Source organism: Pan troglodytes, chromosome 2 (assembly GCF_028858775.2).
Source record: "Pan troglodytes isolate AG18354 chromosome 2, NHGRI_mPanTro3-v2.0_pri, whole genome shotgun sequence".
Lineage (NCBI taxonomy): Eukaryota > Metazoa > Chordata > Mammalia > Primates > Hominidae > Pan > Pan troglodytes.
In genome coordinates, this window is record NC_086015.1 from 73,545,982 (window position 1) to 73,564,368 (window position 18,387).

Consider the following 18,387-nt stretch of genomic DNA (forward strand, 5'->3'; position numbering starts at 1 on the left):
AGTTTAATAATTATAAGAAGTCCTTACTAAAAACAGTGTGCCAGGCAATGAACACATGATGAGGTACAGTCCTGCTACCGGAGTCTTCAGACAGATTGAAAAAACAGAGATCTAAATAAATGATTAAAGTACAAAATGAGAGCTACAATAGAGGTATCCCTAGAAGAAGAGCTCTGAGTTTCTTTTCCGTGTGTATTGTTGTCAATTCCAGCCCTCAGCCATTAGAACAGTTGGAATCTCCCAGTTAACTCCGCAAATTTCTGAGTAAAGAACATTCACTGGTGGCCGGACATAGTGGCTCATGCATATAATCCCAGCACTTTGGGAGGCCGAGGCAGGTGGACCACCTGAGGTCAGGAGTTCAAAACAAGCGCGGCCAACATGGTGAAACCCCATCTCTACTAAAAATACAAAAATTAACCAGGCGTGGTGGCAGGCTCCTGTGGTCCCAGCTACTCAGGAGGCTGAGGCAGGAAAATTGCTTGAACCTGGGAAGCAGAGGTTGCAGTGAGCTGAGATCATGCCATTGCACTCCAGCCTGGGCGATTTCGTCTCAAAAAATTATATATATATATATATATATATATATATATTTTTTTTTTTTTCATTGTCAAGCTATACCTCTGTCCAAGTCAGATAGCATCTACTCACCCTTCTTAATTAGTTTTCCTGAGCTTGTTAATAATCTTGAAGTCTGCAACGTTTAATATCTAATTGTTCTGACATCATCCACAGAGATTTCCTCCTGGGGCAGGATTTCCTAATGTCCTCACAGTGCAATTTATATTTTTGTTACAGAGAAGGCTGCCAAGCATTAGGCAATTGTCAAACACCAACAGGCTGTAGGGACAATGGTTCTTCTTTCTCTTTGGAGTCCAGCCAATGGCCCAACAAAATGAAGCAAGCCTGGAAGGAATGTACCATCGAAGCCACTACAGAAGCATAAAGCTAAGCATTGACATCTTCCCATGCATTTCAGGGCATTAGGCTTAGATTATACCAGGCTAAGAAGATGAAGATTGATGTTTGGCTGCAAAACAAGAATTTATTACTAACTGCTATGGTCTGAATGTTTTTGTCTCCTCAAATATGTCAAAATCCTAACCACCAAGGTGATGGTATTGGAGACAGGGCTTTTGGGAGGTAACTAGATCATGAGGGTAGAGCCCTTATGATTGCGATTAATGCCCATATAAAAGAGACCCCAGAGAACTAGCCACTCCTTCTCACCATGTGAGGACACAACTAGGAGGTACCATCTATGAACCAGGAAGCAAGCCCTCACCAGGCACTGAATTTGCCAGCACCTTGATCTTAGACTTCCCAGCCTTGAGAACCATAAGAAATAAATTTCTGCTGTTTATAAACTGCCTAGTCGATGATATTCTGTTACTGTACCCCAAATTTACACTGACCAAACATAAATGTAAGCAAAAGTTATCCTTCTATCTGGCATATTTGCTGAGAATATTTTCTTCTCTTGATTTTTACAAATACTTTGCAAGGTAGTATTGCAAGGAAGAACAGCAATGCTGCTATATTCCTTGGAGAATATGGTTCCCTGGTAAGTAATATCTCCAGAGGAATTGCTGAAGTTTTTGGTCTGTTGTAAAACAGTCTTCATAAAGACCTGGAAGCAAGACTGTAAAACATAGAAGGTAGGCATGCCTCTGGGCTTCTGATGACACTCAGTGCTCCATAGAATTATCCTGTTAAATCTCCGTGTATCTTATTAACATTTATTATAATAGCTATAATTTATTGGCATCTACTCTATGCCAGGCACTGAACAATGAGATTTATATCCATTATCACTAATCAAAAGGTGAGACACAACTGACGGAACTCAATTCATGTTGTGAGTCTCTTTAAGACATGCATCTTCAATGGGAATATCATCTCCAAAGATGTGAAAATTGGTGTAGGGTGATAGTGAGGGGGAGGACTTACTCTTTTTATGTATAAAACACAGATATACATAGAGAACTCAAACAGACACATGGTATATTTGTGGTATTAAAGTTTTATGCGGTGAGGGGAAGTAATTAGGCAAAAAATGCCTAAGAAGGCTCAGTGTGTGGTGATAACGAAAAAAAAGTTGAGAAACACTGCTTTAAGAGATAGTCAACTCTTAATTTTTTGTTGAATTTTATAATATTTACTTCCTTTTTTTTTTTTTTTTTTTTTTTTGATATGGAGTCTCGCTCTGTCACCCAGGCTGGAGTGCAGTGGCGCGATCTCGGCTCACTGCAAGCTCCGCCTCCCGGGCTCACACCATTCTCCTGCCTCAGCCTCCCGTGTAGCTGGGACTACAGGCACCCACCACCATGCCCGGCTAATTTTTTTTTGTGTGTGTATTTTTAGTAGAGACGGGGTTTCACTGTGTTAGCCAGAATGGTCTCGATCTCCTGACCTCATGATCCGCCCACCTCGGCTTCCCAAAGTGCTGCCACCGCTTGAGCCACCACGCCCCGCCATAATATTTACTTTCTAATGTGAGAAATTTTTTAGCTATTTTGATGATTACCAGGTAAATCATGACTCGAAAATTTCAATTTGTATAGCTGATTTCATGTACTCTTGTGTAGGTTCTTTCATGTTTTGAAATTCTTAAAGAGTATTTCCTTCCTTGGGTCCACAGGAATTTTCAACAGATTTGGGGCACATTCCAGCATGTATGGAGTTCTGCTTCCCTACCATGTAATTCATGCTTCCTGATGCTGTGCTCATGGATAATTCCTACAACCACTAGGGGAGGAAGATGTTATGGTTCTCCTTTTTACAGATAAGGAAACAAACATTGTGAAAGGTTGAGACATTCATTTCCTCATGATCTTGCAGCTGGTTTGTGTGGACTTGGGATTAAAATCCAGTTCTGGAACAGCCTAAAGTCCATGCATATTTGATCCACTATTCCAGAGTTCTCAAAATGGTGCTCCATGGGCCAGATACAGTCCACAGACATGACTTTTGTGTGTGTATGTGTTGTTTTGTTTTTGTTAACTTAGTGTACTTAAAATATTTAAATTTGCTGCCAATACTTAAAAATTAAGAGATCTTTACAGGAACAAGTCTAGATTTACAACTTTTCTTTGAAAGCTTAGGGGCTGTGGGCTTCCATCCTACATGGGAACAATTGACTGAAACTAAGGAGTGGGTACTTTTCAAAACAGGGTTTGCACACTCCAATTTGCCTAAGTCCCTGCCCCTTCCTACTGCCTTACACCCAAAACCCCTTCATTCAAACGTCCTATATATATGACTCCCAGAATGTAGTGTCTGTTTCCTTCGACTTTCAATGTTTTCTAAATCCTGTGTGTCTCTTCAGTGTCTTTCCTTCTCACTCATCCATGCAATAATTTTAAAGTGAATTATGAGTCCACTTTAATTTACTACTTTATTCTTTCTGATTTTCTAGATCTCTGAAGCAGAGCAACTTTATCAGTGATATTTAATAAAATGAAACCAATTTTCTTTTTCTTCTTTCAGTAGCCATGTTATATTTCACCTGAAAATCCTTCTAATTCATTGCTTATTTCCTTAGGGTCTCCATTTCTGAAATTCATATGCTGCTAAGCCTTAAAATATTCAGTCTTTCCAAGCCTGTAGTTTTGAGCTACACTGCAAGGGCATATCAATTTTACTTCACATCAGAGTTTTGATTAGTGATTATGTAAGGACTTTTTTTTCCCCTTGACCTTTTATGGGTTAAACAGAGCCTATGGGTCTATATAAAGCTCTTTCCTTCTTGAATTCTTTCCTTGCAAGTATCTTTATTTTGACTTGTGGTACTTGGTAGATTAAGTGCTTGAAAAAGAAGTGGTCTGCCTGCCAATTCAGGAATAAGAAGGAAACATTCAAAAACTTGATCAGGGAGGAGGAGGAAACACTCAAGGAGTATAATTTGTTGGGGCATTCCAGTCTGTCAACAGCTCCATCGCTATGAAGACATGAGAATCCAAGAAATAAACACAAAGCAACGACCACAGTAGATAAGAGGAGGCATTTCCATCCTGGAAGCAAATGTCTGTGTCCTCACATGGTGGTTTTATACTGTTCCATTCGTTACTATGGAATGCACTTTTCACCGACAACATCTGGCTCTCTAACAACGATGTAAGTCACTGAAGAACACACAAACACTATCACAAAACTAACAGCTGTATTTTGATACATCCAACCTAACCCTTTCTTTTGTGTCACTGCTTTAAACATTTTATTTGTGTGTAAATCTGCTTTTAAATAAAAACATCATAGAATACGGAATTTAACATTTTTTGCCCCAATTTATTATAAATGTATTCATTGTAGTGTTCTCTCACTTATTCATTGGATCCATAGTTCATTCATTTACACATTCATGCATTCTGCAAACATTTAATGAGTTTTTTAATCTTCCACTGTAAAGCTTTTACAAATATACATGCTAGGGCCCCAGGCTCAGACATTCTGATTTGTTTGGTCTACAATGGGAGCCAGTAATCAGTATTTTTAAAAAGATTTCTAGGTATTTCTACTGTTATAAACCAGTGTTTAACAAGAAACATGGCATAGAGTATTTTTTTTCCAACAGAAGTGATTATTTGAAACATTATAGTGGCAGATTTTTGTATTAAGAGTTGACCTGCCTTGGCATAAATGATAATAATATGCTTTGATAACTAATAATGATAACAGTTAACATCTACTGAGTGCCATAGGTACTGAGCTAGGTACTTCATACTTAATACTTTATGTAATTTCTACATCAGCCATGTAAACCAGATATTTTTATCTTTGTTTTGTGTTGAGGAAAAAATATTCAGAAAATGTACTGAACATGACACAGATAGAAGTAGTTTAACTATTGGGGTTTGAAGTCCATATTTCTAACTCCAAGTTATGGTCTTTCTACTCTGCACACTCATTCAGAACTTTGGTTTTGACATCCGATATTCATAAGCGTAACTAATACTTTTTTCATAGAGCATCTTAGGCACATGACCTCATTCCATAGTGCTGTTCACACAGAGAAGTTAATCATGGCAGAGTGGAGGCAATGGGGTTCCACAGAAGAGAGTGAAGCAATGAAAAACACTCAGCAGGTTCTGCCTAGAATTTGAGTTACAAATCCTGGGCTTTTTCTACTGTGCCATGCTTGTTTGTTTCTTTTTCATGTTCTGATTCAGAAGTTTAGGGAGGTAATGACTGCCTTGGCCCTCTCAGTGAGCAATAGAGCCGGTAACACTACGCTTTGGCCACAGCTGATTGGCTCAAAGGTGGACATCTGTCCCAGGTTGACCCAATCACATTCATTCTCTCTCTTTCTGACTTCCCACCGGTCTCTCTCCCAGGTATTTAGAATCAGCACTTGAAAAGATTGGTCAGTTCTACCTGCAGGTGTTGAGCCTGTATGGCAATGTATATCAGCAATGGATGAACTCACCTGAGGATGGTTTCTTAGGGGCCAGGAAAACAGATAATGGAACTGATGTTCATGGAGCAATAGAGATATCTGGTGAACCCCAAAAGAGAGACAAGCACAAAGAGTAGCTCCTTTGACTTCTGCTGACTCTATACATACCATTTATTCTTCATTGTGATGCCTGATCTTAATTCATGCCCTTGGGTTTTGTGAGCAACCTTTGACTTGATACAACAAACTCCTATTTATTTGAGCAAATTGAGTAAGTTTCCCATGCTTCAAAACAAACAACCCTTGACTAAACTAATGACCATGTTTTAGAACGCATATAAAGTTTATCATTTTGGGCACCCTTAGAGTGAGCTACATTTTACTCCCAAATAATCTAGTTACTCTATCAATCTGGACTATTTAGACTGCCAGTCACAGAAACTGAAATCAAACCAGCTTAAGCGAAAAAGGGAAATTTATTTGGCTGTTGTAATTGAAATATCCAGACCTTGCTTTAGGCACAGCCGGATCTGGTGACCTAAATGAGGAAACTGCTTCTCTCCCTCTCTCGAGAACATTTTCCTCTCTGGGAGCTTCATTCGCAGGCAGCCACCTAGGGGAAAATATGGTCACCAGTGTTTCCTTGTACGCATCCTATTGATTTACCAATCCCAGTAGAAAGAGGGGGCCTCTTTCCAATTAGTGCCAGGGAAAGATCCAAGCATGATTTTCATTGACTCACACTGAGATCTCGGCCCGTCACTGAACCAATCATTATGGTCCAAGAGATGAGGCTCCTCATTGGCTGGGAGTTTGGCATGTCTCCACCTAGAGCTAGAAATGGCATCTCTTTCTTCTGAATGGCAAGGACTGAGCGAATTGTGGTTTTCCAATAGGAAGGCTTGGGGTTTATTCCTGGAGGGGATTCTGGGCAAGCAAAAGAGAGCCTGTTCATTAACTTGTTAATTTTCCAACCTCCTCCCTTTTTCAGCAGTTTGCTTTCTTATCTAAATAATTTTTAAAACCTAATTCATTATTACATTCTATATTATTATTATGCAGATAGACAGAGAGGGTCTCACACTGTCTCCCAGGCTAGGATGCAGTGGCACAATCAATCATAGCTCACTGCAGCCTTGATCTCTTGGGCTCAAGTGGTTCTCCTGCCTTGGCCCCCCAAAGTGCTGGGATGATGGGCACATGCCACCACACTGGCCTACATTCTTAATTTTTGTTGTTATTTTTTGTTCTTCTTAAGGAATTTACTGATGGTATCATACAGGTTCTTTGTTAGCCTTCTTGTTTATTCCACCTGCTTATTTATTTTAAAGTGGTATATTTTTTAAAAAGTTATGCTTTAAGTAAGTCATATTATCTTTGTATGAGGTAGTTATTACATTCACTGGGAAAATAATTCTAACATGAATCCAAATATAATAATTCCAGCCCTTGACTCAGTCACTAATCCAGATTGTTCTAATATCCTCTGTGGTACTCTTTAAACTTTTCTTACAAATACCAATGCATGAATCCCATGAGTCTATAAACATCGGATTAACAAGTAATTTCAGGAACCCAGAGAGAAATTTGGGGTGGGGGGAGAAAATTTCATCCGTTCTTTCTTTTAACTCTATGGAAAATTCTATAACTTTGTAAAATCATCCTAATTGTCAAATCCAAAGGACATTTTTTCAGTCCTTAAGACGTTTGGAAGATTTTGCTGCTCTGGAAATATTTGTTGATCCACTTTTCCTTCTTGAAATTCTTCACTTGGCTGGGCACCGTGGCTCACATCTGTTATCCCAGCATTTTGGAAGGCCAAGGAAGGAGAACTGCTTGAGGCCAGGAATTTGAGACCAGTCTGGACAACATAGTAAGGCTCTGTCTCTAAAAAACAGAAAAAATTAGCTGGGCCTGGTGGTGCATGCCTGTAGTTCCAGGTAAGGCTGAGGTGGCAGGATTGCTCGCCCAGGAGTTTGAGGCTGCAGTGAGCTATGATTGCACAACTGCACTTCAGCCTAGGCAACAATAAGACCCTGTCTCTATAAAATAATACAAATTTTAAAAGTTAAAAAACAGAAATTCATTAATTCTTTCGCTTCCCTAAAAAAGTATGCCTGGTTCTCCTACCTCTCTGCTCACTCATTTGCTGTCTCTTTTGTGATCTCTTTGTCCTTCTCTTACACTTTCTTTTTCTTTCTTTTTTTTTTTTTTTTTTTTTGAGGTGGAATTTTGCTCTTGTCACCCAAGCTGGAGTGCAGTGGTGTGATCTTGGCTCACTGAAACCTCCGCCTTGCAGGTTCAAGTGATTCTCCTGCCTCAGCTTCCCGAATAGCTGAGATTACAGGTGCACACCACCACACCCAGCTAATTTTCATATTTTTGGTAGAGCCAGGGTTTCACCACGTTGGTCAGGCTGTCTCGAACTCCTGACCTCAGGTGATCCACCCACCTCAGCCTCCCAAAGTGCTGGGGTTACAGTTGTGAGCCACCGCGCCTGGCCCTCTTACACTTTAATTACTGTGGTCCTCCAGACACTGCCCTTGGCCTTCTGCCCTCCTCACCTTGCCCACACACTCACTCAATCCGATGTTCTCATCCACTTGCATATTTCCAGTCCACATCTGCTTACTGATGCCTCTTAAGACTAGAACTCAGCCTGACCTTTCTTCAGAGCATTTCAGATTTATAGACGCAATAGCTGACAGACGTCATGCACGTGTCCCCACACATTTCCAAGGTAACACATCCATAATTGACCTTGAGATCTTCCCCAGATATCCACTTCCACTTTCTCTCTACCATTGCCTTAACACAGATACTTTTTATCTTTCACCACAGCTTCCTCCAGCTGTCTCCCTGGCTACAGTCCTATTTCCTAAGCTCACTCCCAAGCTCATGTCCCTCCATGGATCCCTAGCACCTTCAGGATATATTCTAGTCCAGGGGTGGGAAAACATTTTCTTAAAGGACCAGATAGTAAATAGTTTAGGTTTTGTAGGCCAAGAGGCAAAATAGAGGATATAATGGAGGTACTTACGCAAACATGTAAAAGACAGCTACTTCAGGTTGGGCGCGGTGGCTCATGCCTGTAATCCCAGCATTTTGGGAGGCCGAGATGGCTGGATCACTTGAAGTCAGGAGCTCAAAACCAGCCTGGCCAGCATGGTAAAACTGTGTCTCTACTAAGAATACAAAAAATTAGCTGGGCGTGATGGTACGCACCTGTAATCCCAGTTACTTGGGAAGCTGAGTCAGGAGAATTGCTTGAACCTGGGAGGTGGAGGTTGCAGTGAGCCGAGATCATGCCACTGCACTCCAGCCTGGGAGAAAAAGCAAAACATCATCTCAAAAAAAAAAAAAAAAAAGTAGCTACTTAAAATGGAAAAAGCCATTTTTAACTCATGTACAGAAACCAGTGGTGGGCCAGATTTGGTCTGTAGGCCCTAATTTGCCATCTCCTCACAGGATGCACATAGTCCTGCATGATCCAGGCTCTATTCTTCTCTATTCTCATCCTCACCACTCACTTTACACGGCAGCAAAGCTGCATGGCTTATGGGGTCATACTCCATGCTGTTTCCTGCCTCCCAGCCTTCCTTATGCTGCTTCCTCTGCCTGGTGTGCTTCCTCTTTCCCCAACTCCCCTGCTAGACTAACTCGCACCCATTTGTTGTTACTCAGCTCAGGAACCTTTTCCTTTTGGAAGAATTCCCACTCTCTCCTGGGTAACCTGGAGGCTCCCTCCTGAGCTCCCACAATTCCTTGCACCTATTCCTATCATCCTCACATGGTAGTGCAACTACCTGTTTCAATGTCTGCATCAAGTGCCAAACTGTGATTCCTTGATGAGCAGCACTGGATCTTAGTCATCCCATATCCTCAGGGGTTAGCACAGGGATTGGCCCAAAGCACACACCCAGTAAATGCCTATTGGCACTTGATTATGGCTCAATCTATTCTTCAGTAGAGGAAGAGTATTGTGTCATAAATAAGTTCTTTGAAACACCTGTACAGCAGCTTAGCCGCCTACAGTGTCAATGGCCTATTTCTAACTCAAGGAGATCTATTCAATTTTAATAGTTTGAAAGTCATTTGTGGATAGCTAGATCCTTTGGGTGGTGGATGGCTCTAATAATACCAAGGGCACAGATTCAATAGCTATTTAGTAGAGAGTGCTTTGCTCTCCCGAGTGACCACAGGCTATATCTCCAGCCCAGCTGGCTGTTTTTCAGATTCCTGCCATTTGTCACAAGGAGCGGTAGACTCTAGACACAGACATCCATCACCCATGGCCAGAAAAAAATTGTTCAAATCACACACCTTTGATTAGAAAATAGAACACACTCCTGTGGAAAATGAGCAGCATATAAAGAGAATGTTTAATATACAGAATAGTATAAAAAACAATAGAGAAGTAGAGAAAATAATTCAGCCATCATTCCACCAACAGAAGGAAACCACTGTTAAAATGTGAACACTACTCTTTTTTCTATAATTTTCATCCTTGCTATGATTCTATTTATGCACCTTAGCTTCCTGATTTCTCTCCCTATTCAATATTATATCTAGAGCATTCCTCCAGGCTCCTATCATTCTTTGTGTTATTTTAAATTATTGCTTATTAACAGCTGATCAGATGGCTAAACTGTGACTTACACCATCATTGCTCATTTGCTGGAAAGATTTGTGGCATCTAGAACAAAATAACATAACGTAAAAGTCTCCCTTTGTCCTAACCCTCCAATTCAGGTTCAAATGTTAGTCAAATTTATTTCTTTTCATACCTAAAGAAGGAAAAGATAGCATGGAGAATTGGAATTTGGACTGAAACAAATGAGATAATTTCATTTCTCCTTTGGTTTTGTAGATGAGAAAACTGAGATGCGGAGAATTTATGACTTATCCTGGAGGCCACTACCAGGACAAGAATTTTACTACAAACAATTCAGAATTCTTTCCAAGAATTGTGGTTCAGGGCCATGCTGACTCAGGGAGAGAAATGAAGCAACGGAGATTGTGACTGTCTTTCCTTTTCAGCATATCACTGACAAGTATGTGCTTTTTATATTTCTAATTGCAGAAGGTCATCCCTGCGGGTTCAATGGTATCTCCTGTATTCCCTTCTGGAAGCAAACCAGCAAGTGGAAAAAAAATTATATTCTTTGTACAAATGGATGAAAATAAACATGTATGCAAATATCTTATTTATTCAACTTATGTATGGGAACAGAAATACTCCCATTAAACCCAGCTCATTAGTACATAGATTTTGTCATATTTTAACAGGGAGTGAAACTCACAAATGCATTAAATGATCTTTTCTGCAAAGAATCTTTAGACAGAGAAGAGCATGAGTGAGAAGGCTGGAGCACTTGTGAGCAGAATGCAGGATTGTAGCATTCAAGTCCCATTTGAGAATCACAAGCATAGAAGGAAGAATAAAAAATAGCAAACCCCATATACTACTTGCCAACATAATGCTCATGTTTATTTGTCTTGGCCATCAGGTTTTTCTGGGGAACATGACCATATGCTTCGCTTTCTAGGAGCATAAGCATTTCTATTCAATACGCTAGCTAGGGAGCAAAAGATGGCTTTACAGCATATTTAATTCTATCCTTGACTTTGAAATGAAAATGGATGTCAGTTTCCCCTACCCCATCAAGCTGTTTTCCTAATGTTAAACTCTTCTGTCTTTCATCAGACCTCTTCCTACCTCATCTGTCAATGTCCTTTTATCTTCACAAATATTTTCTACTCAAATTAGATTAAAATAAACTTATTTCTGTCTTACCTGCTGAGTTCCCCACAGTAATACTTTCTTAGTTCTTAGAAACCTGTCTACTCAGAGGTTAGACCTACAAGCAGAAGGCCTCAGAAGAATTCCCAAGGAAGATAGCATCAGTCCTGTTATCCTAGGGAGGCTTCATCGAAAGAGAGAGAGAAGTGTTCCACTCACTTTCCATCAGCATCTTTTGAGGAAGGGAGGACACGATTTATTCATTCCAAATAACAGGGATTCTTTAGCTTTGCAAGTGCAGAAGCCTTACTTCCCATGACCTCTTGTGTAATTTTCCCGTAAGGGAGCCAGAGAGAGGAGGAAGCATTCAAGAATCAAGCTACGATAAAGCCAAGCCAGCAGTCCTAATTTATTGAGCATTTCCTGTATGCCACTCACTGCTAAATTTTTCACACTCTTTATCTCACTTGGATCTTCATAAAAATCTTAGAGTTAAAGCTATTAGTATTGTCTTCTTGTACACTAGAAGACTGAAGGTCAGAGTGATTAAAACACTTGTCCAAATTCACGTAGGTAGAAAGTGACACACCTAGAATTCAAATCCAGATGTCACTGGATCTCAGAGCCTGTGTCTTTAGCTACAATGTAATCTGTCTTCCTAGGAAAGTGTCCATGGATGACGCTGGGGCAAGAAATGGAAACCAGGTGGGAACTTGAAACAAAGAGCAGAGTTTGTGGGAATAAGAGACAAAAGGAAACTGCAGAGATTACCTGGGAAAGTGGAAAGTGGTCGCCTGAGCTGGTGTGGGTGGAGTGGGTTGAGGAACATAATCTCCAAATGGCCCTGCCCCTCCGGCTTTACATTGGCTTCACTCATGCCGAGTGCCTGCTATTCTTAAACGATCCCTCCATTGTCGTCTCTGTCTAGATTCTCTCCAGTCTCATGTCACATTCGCTCTCCCACACTAACTCCCACCATCCTGTGCTTTGGGTTCCTTGAATATGCTCTGTGTTCTCCCCTTTTTACCAGGACTGTTCTCTCTGACTGGAATCTTCTTTGTCCTTCCTCCCTTAGCCTGATTAACTTCACCTGGGATGCCACGTTGCATCCTCAGGACAAGTGTAGATGCTAGAACCAGGTTGCCTGGATTCAGTTTCCGAATCTACTTTTGCTGTGTGTGTGTGACCTTGGCTAAAGGATTTAACTTCTCTGTTTCCTCAACTAAAAGGCTGTTGTGAGGAGGAATGAGTTCAAACATGTGAAGTGCCCAGCACAGTGCCCAGCAGAGTTCAGAGCTCATGGGGCATTAGCTATCATTGTTCCTTATCCCCCAAACCTTAGCTGACCCTCATCTGGGAATCCTTCCTGACCCTGCTGAGCTGAAGCTACGTGGCACTCTATGGGGCATTCTGACATGGCACCTACATCCCTGCCTTACAAAGGTCTGCATCCTCATCCATCTCTTCTGATGGACTTTAAGCTCCTTGAGGACAGGAACCACATGGATCCTGTTTTCTACTGCTCTTTATTATACCTCCAGTGAAGTACTTAGCACTGGTTGCTCTCGATAAATAACTGTAGCTTTGCCTGCCCCCCAAGTTCTTACATTTGATTTTTAATTCCTGATCTTCGGTGCCAATTGCAGGGTCAATTTGCCCCATCAGGTATCAAGTTCCCAAGAAGAGATCTACCATTCATCACTTTTGTTTGGGAAATGCTGCTTTGGGATCATTTTTCTTGAGTGTTAATTTTGCAAGCAGTGTCTTCTAGGTAACCCATCATGGGCCATTGTGACCCAAAGGTAACCCATTTGGACCATTATGACCCAAAGATCCCCCTAAACACTCATGTTCTTGGCTTACATGAGCTGAAGGAGAAGAAGAGTCCTAAAACTAGGCAAAGGAAACTGATATACATCATTCTTATTTAAAACTTTATTACGGGAATTTCAAACATATTTCAAAGTAAGTAGATTAGTATCCTGAACTGCTGTGTACAAATACCCCAGCTTCAACAATTACCAACTCAGCCAATCTTGTTTTATCTATATCTTCATTGACTTATCCCCTTCTATTATTTTGGTGCAAATTATGTTTATTGTGTCATTTATTTCTTTATAATTGATGACATTGAGGTTTGGAAAGGTCAAGTAATTTTGGAAAAGTTAAGGTCCTCAGTAATTTCCATTGATTCATTCACTCAAACAAACATGTGTGTATCTATGTGTCAGGCACTGGCAAGTGATAAGTAGTGAACCAGATGTACAGAATCTCTGCTTTCACGTCTTCTTGGGGTAGAAAGATGACTGGATCAGATGAGAAATAGTTGAACAAATACAATGAAGGAGAAAATTTTAGATAATGAGTAAGTGCTGAGAGGACAACAAAAGAGAGAATGCATAGATATTGAGGTTAGGGTGGTGCTATGGCTTGCATGTATCCCCTCCAAAAGCATATTTTGGAAACTTAATGCCCAATGCAAATAGTGTTGGGAGGTGGGGCCTAATGGGTAGTGTTTAGGTTGTGAGGGTTCCAGCCTCATGAATGGATTCATGCTGATTATAAAAGGGCTTGATGTTGTATCATCTTTTCTCTCTTTCTGGCCTTCACCATGGGATGACACAGCAAGAAGACCCTCACAGGATGTGGTCACTTGATTTTGGACTTCCCGGCCTCCACAACTGTGAGCCAAATAAATTACTCTTCTTTATAAATTACCCAGTCTTAGGTACTCCGCTATAGCAGAACAAACAGGACTAAGACAAGTGGTAAGGGAAGGTCTCTCAGAAGAGGGGGCATTTGAGCTGAGCTCTCAATAAAGACAAGTGAGCCATGAGAAGATTTTAAAGCAGGAAATTTCAGACAAAGGGAACAAGTGCAGAGATTCCAAGGTGGGAATCAGCTAGAATATCTGAGAAAAAAAGAGGAACCAAGTGGCCGAAATGTGCTAAATGATAATTTTCAAAAAAGGATAAAATCATGACTCATGCAGATTTAACATAAACATTTGTTAAGGAATTAATTTAATTTAATTTATTCATCAGTGAGAGATCATAGCAGATGTTATAAATGTTTCAAAAGAGAAGTCACAACAGCACAAATTTATATGGAGTTAAGGAATATTCAAGTGAATGTGTAAACAGAGACAAAACTAGTTTCTTCAGGTGTGGTGGAAAGCCCATTGAATTTCTAAAGAACAGTATTCATTTGCATATCTAGAGGCAAGAGTTATTTGGCATTGCCAAATTACAGAGCTGTAAAATACCTTTCATATAATCTGAATCTACCTGATTCAGATTCTATGAATGTCTTCTAGAGTCTAGATATTGTATAGTGTTCATGGAAGCAAAAATTATTCCCTCCAATCTGATTGAGAAAGATAATAATAGGAGATGAGATAGATGTAGTTAGGGCCCAGATCCTACATGGGCTCCAGACCCCCTTAAGAACTTTCAATTTTGTTTGAAGTTTCCAGGAAACCATAAGAGGACTTTAAAGCCAAAGAGAGGCACCCTCTGCTTTACCCATCGGACAAGGTCCACTTTGGCTGCTGGGTGAAGATCAAACTGCTGTGGGGGATGGATTTAATCAATGACTAAATCGTATTATTAATATATAATTTTCAAAAAAGGGTAAAATCCTGATGCTCATACAAATATTTAAAGAAAGCACTTGTTAAAGATTTTATTGAATTCATTAATCAGTGAGGAAACTGGCAGTTGACCCAGTGAGAGGCAAGGATGGCTTGCAGGTAGCAGTGAAGATAGAGAGAAGAGGGATTCAGGATCAGTTGTAGAGTTAGAGCTGAAAGAACTGGTTCTTGTTTTACCTAGAGTCTTGTTGCTAACTGATACGCAAAGAGAAACAAACCTTGAACCTCCAGAACTGGAAAAAGTGGGTAAGGAAGAGAAGACCTTAGCCTTGTAAAGAGGGTCAGGTGAATTAGCAAGAAAAAGCAGAGCTAGAGGCTGCAGGCACCTAGTTTTGAGAAAGGGAGTGAAACAGAAGGCAAACGACACTGAGGCCTGAAATCTGCACCAAGTTAACTGTACAATGTGCCATTGTGGCTGATAATAATCCTTGTCTATACTGAACTGCTAGTCTGGAAATGCCCTCACACTTAGTGTGAATAGTGAATTTGGATCTGCAGGGGAAATGGGACAAGAAGGTACCTGCCTGTAAGAGAAAGGGGTTATAGCAGAGGTTACAATCCTCAAGGGTTCACCGGTAGGTGGAAATACAGCCCCTCACTCCTTGCTCATCACTACATCACCCCGTGATCCAATAATTTACCCAGTATAAGTGGCAGGAGAAGGCCAATTATGGGAGTCTTGTTTGGGGGCTGCCTGAAGGGACTTCTTCCATTACAATTACTGTGTCCTTGTTTGATAGATGTGAAAATCAAGTCCTAAAAAGGCTAAAAGAGCTGCCGAATGCCACAAAGAAGTGGCATTGTCACTGGAAACCAGAGTCTCACTCAACAGTACTCTCTCACTGCACCGTACAGCCCTAGTTCTACCATGCCAATTAGTTCAGAACAAGATCAGACTCAACTTTCTGTATCAGCACTATCCAAAAGCACTTGCTGCAATGATAGAAATGTATAATTATGCTGTCTGATACATTAGCTGATAGCCACATGTAGCAATTGAGTGCTTGAAATATATTACTGAGACTGAGGAACTGAATTTTTAATTTAATTTAAATGTAAATAGACACATGTGGCTGGCTAATAGCTACTCTCTAGGACCATGAAGTTTTCTACCACAGCAAACTGTACATTTCTTAATAGGGCTTCATTGTGGACATTTGTCAATTCATTTTTGATTGAACACCTTTCCTAGGTTTCATCTCCTGGCCTTGAACAGTCCTCCCACCTCAGCCTGCCAAGTAGCTGGGATTACAGGCCTGAGCCACCATACCTGGCAACAAGAGTATGTTCTTTTATTATTATTATTATACTTTAAGTTCTAGGGTACATGTGCACAACGTTCAGGTTTGTTACATATGTATACATGTGCCATGTTGGTGTGCTGCACCCATTAACTCATCATTTACATTAGGTATATCTCCTAATGCTATCCCTCTCCCCTCCCCCCACCCCACAGCAGGCCACAGTGTGTGATGTTCCCCTTCCTGTGTCCAAGTGTTCTCATTGTTCAATTCCCACCTATGAGTGAGAACATGCAGTGTTTGGTTTTTTGTCCTTGTGATAGTTTGCTGAGAATGATGGTTTCCAGCTTCATCCATGTCCCTACAAAGGACATGAACTCATCCTTCTTTATGGCTGCATAGTATTCCATGGTGTATATGTGCCGCATTTTCTTAATCCAGTCTATCATTGATGGACATTTGGGTTGGTTCCAAGTCTTTGCTATTGTGAATAGTGCCGCAATAAACATACGTGTGCATGTGTCTTTATAGCAGCATGATTTACAATCCTTTGGGTATATACCCAATAATAGGATGGCTGGGTCAAATGGTATTTCTAGTTCTAGATCCTTGAGGAATCGCCACACTGTCTTCCACAATGGTTGAACTAGTTTACATTCCCACCAACAGTGTAAAAGTGTTCCTATTTCTCCACATCCTCTCCAGCACCTGTTGTTTCCTGACTTTAATGATCGCCATTCTAACTGGTGTGAGATGGTATCTCATTGTGGCTTTGATTTGCATTTCTCTGATGGCCGGTGATGATGAGAATTTTTTCATGTGTCTGTTGGCTGCATTAATGTCCTCTTTTCAGAAGTGTCTGTTCATATCCTTTGCCCACTTTTTGATGGGGCTGTTTGTTTGTTTCTTGTAAATTTGTTTGAGTTCTTTGTAGATTCTGGATATTAGCCCTTCATCAGATGAGTAGATTGCAAAAATTTTCTCCCATTCTGTAGGTTGCCTGTTCACTCTGATGGTAGTTTCTTTTGCTGTGCAGAAGCTCTTTAGTTTAATTAGATCCCATTTGTCAACTCTGGCTTTTATTGCCATTGCTTTTGGTGTTTTAGACATGAAGTCCTTGCCCATGCCTATGTCCTGAATGGTATTGTCTAGGTTTTCTTCTAGGGTTTTTATGATTTTAGGTCTAACATATGTCTTTAATCCATCTTGAATTAATTTTTGTATAAAGTGTAAGGAAGGGATCCAGTTTCAGCTTTCTACATATGGCTAGCCAGTTTTCCCAGCACCATTTATTAAATAGGGAATCCTTTCCCCAGTTCTTGTTTTTGTCAGGTTTGTCAAAGACCAGATGGTTTTAGATGTGTGGTATTATTTCTGAGGGCTCTGGTCTGTTCCATTGGTCTATATCTCTGTTTTGGTACCAGTACCATGCTGTTTTGGTTACTGTAGCCTTGTAGTATAGTTTGAAGTCAGGTAGCGTGATGCCTCCAGCTCTGTTCTTTTGGCTTAGGATTGACTTGGCAATGCGGGATCTTTTTTGGTTCCATATGAACTTTAAAGTAGTTTTTTCCAATTCTGTGAAGAAAGTCATTGGTAGCTTGATGGGGATGGCTTTGAATCTATAAATTACCTTGGGCAGTATGGCCATTTTCACAATATTGATTCTTCCTACCCATGAGCATGGAATGTTCTTCCATTTCTTTGTATCCTCTTTTATTTCACTGAGCAGTGGTTTGTAGTTCTCCTTGAAGAGGTCCTTCACGTCCCTTGTAAGTTGGATTCCTAGATATTTTATTCCCTTTGAAGCAATTGTGAATGGGAGTTCACTCATGATTTTGCTCTCTGTTTGTCTGTTATTGGTGTGTAAGAATGCTTGTGATTTTTGTACATTGATTTTGTATCCTGAGACTTTGCTGAAGTTGCTTATCAGCTTAAGGAGATTTTGGGCTGAGACGATGGGGTTTTCTAGATACACAATCATGTCATCTGCAAACAGGGTCAATTTGACTTCCTCTTTTCCTAATTGAATACCCTTTATTTCCTTCTCCTGCCTGATTTCCCTGGCCAGAACTTCCAACACTATGTTGAATAGAAGTGGTGAGAGAGGGCATCCCTGTCTTGTGCCAGTTGTCAAAGGGAATGCTTCCAGTTTTTGCCCATTCGGTATGATATTGGTTGTGGGTTTGTCATAAATAGCTCTTATTATTTTGAGATACGTCCCATCAATATCTAATTTATTGAGAGTTTTTAGCATGGAGGGTTGTTGAATTTTGTCAAAGGCCTTTTCTGCATCTATTGAGATAATCATGTGGTTTTTGTCTTTGGTTCTGTTTATATGCTGGATTACATGTATTGA

At 40.4% G+C, this 18,387-nt stretch overlaps 2 long non-coding RNA genes across 2 annotated transcripts; one reads left to right on the forward strand and one right to left on the reverse strand.

The window, feature by feature from the left end:
- Positions 1–5,855: 5,855 nt before the first annotated feature.
- Positions 5,856–12,916, reverse strand: LOC129143505 (uncharacterized). Its single transcript, XR_008547005.2, has 4 exons — positions 12,746–12,916; positions 8,436–8,580; positions 6,138–6,322; positions 5,856–6,008 (listed from the first exon to the last, which is right to left on the reverse strand). It is a non-coding gene; the product is annotated as an uncharacterized LOC129143505 (long non-coding RNA).
- An 87-nt stretch (positions 12,917–13,003) lies between these two features.
- Positions 13,004–16,072, forward strand: LOC129143504 (uncharacterized). The gene is made up of 3 exons (XR_008547004.2): positions 13,004–13,103; positions 13,764–13,821; positions 15,983–16,072. It is a non-coding gene; the product is annotated as an uncharacterized LOC129143504 (long non-coding RNA).
- Positions 16,073–18,387: the final 2,315 nt, after the last annotated feature.